Below are 814 nucleotides of genomic sequence, written 5' to 3' on the forward strand. Positions count from 1 at the left end.
CCCCCCCCCCCCCCCCCCCCGAGCTGCAGATGCAGATTTCCATGCCTGCTGTTGCACGTAAACAAAGGGGCGGAGTGCAGTGATGTCATTGACCTTAATGGCCATATAATGCCTCTTTGCAGCTGAGGCCAATGGGTCCATGGCACTTCCTTGTTTGGACTGGATCCGGTCTGAACCTGAGCTCATCTCTAGTGATCTACTAATGAGCTGCAAGCAATACAGGATATCTGGTCATCAATAGTAGAATGTGATGGTGCCATGCAGACAGGAGATGTCCCTACACCAACAATGGATCCCCGCACTGAACATGGAATGCTCAGGTGTAATCTGATGGAAACAGCCCCGATGCAGCAGAAGGTTTATGAAGTCCTGTTCTGGGTCCTGGAACCCGGAGGCTTTGTAGACCTTTGGGTGGGAAAAGCCTCCGATCCAGGAACACATGCTACCTGGTAGCCATTAATCTCCACTGACCACAGGCCTTTCTATATGCGAGCTGACTAATGCTCAGGGCTCGCTCGCACTCTGCTGGGTGTTTTGGGAACCCATTAGGGGGAAACCAGTTAGTCAGGAACTTACAGGGCTCTAACAAGCAGATGTTTTGTTTCCTTTGATATGGACTTGCTGTACAAAGACATCCTGCACTGAACAGTTTACGGCCTTGCTGAATAAACGTGCAGGACCAACCTGCTTGGACAGTTCCTACCTTCCCCATCTTGTACATGGTTTACGGTTATCACTACCAGCTTTACAGCACATATACACATGAACTGCACCCACAATGCACCAAAATACAAAAGGAGTTCATCTCCCTGCT

The 814-nt window shown here is 49.9% G+C and overlaps 1 protein-coding gene across 1 annotated transcript in view; it reads right to left on the bottom strand.

Annotated features, from left to right (window-relative positions):
* The window catches only part of OGT (O-linked N-acetylglucosamine (GlcNAc) transferase), a 21750-nt gene that overhangs the window by 16357 nt on the left and 4579 nt on the right, over positions 1-814 (bottom strand). The gene's annotated exons all lie outside the window — the stretch shown is intronic.

Source organism: Nanorana parkeri, unplaced genomic scaffold (genome assembly GCF_000935625.1).
Source record: "Nanorana parkeri isolate BGI_ZX_2015 unplaced genomic scaffold, ASM93562v1 scaffold2963, whole genome shotgun sequence".
Lineage (NCBI taxonomy): Eukaryota > Metazoa > Chordata > Amphibia > Anura > Dicroglossidae > Nanorana > Nanorana parkeri.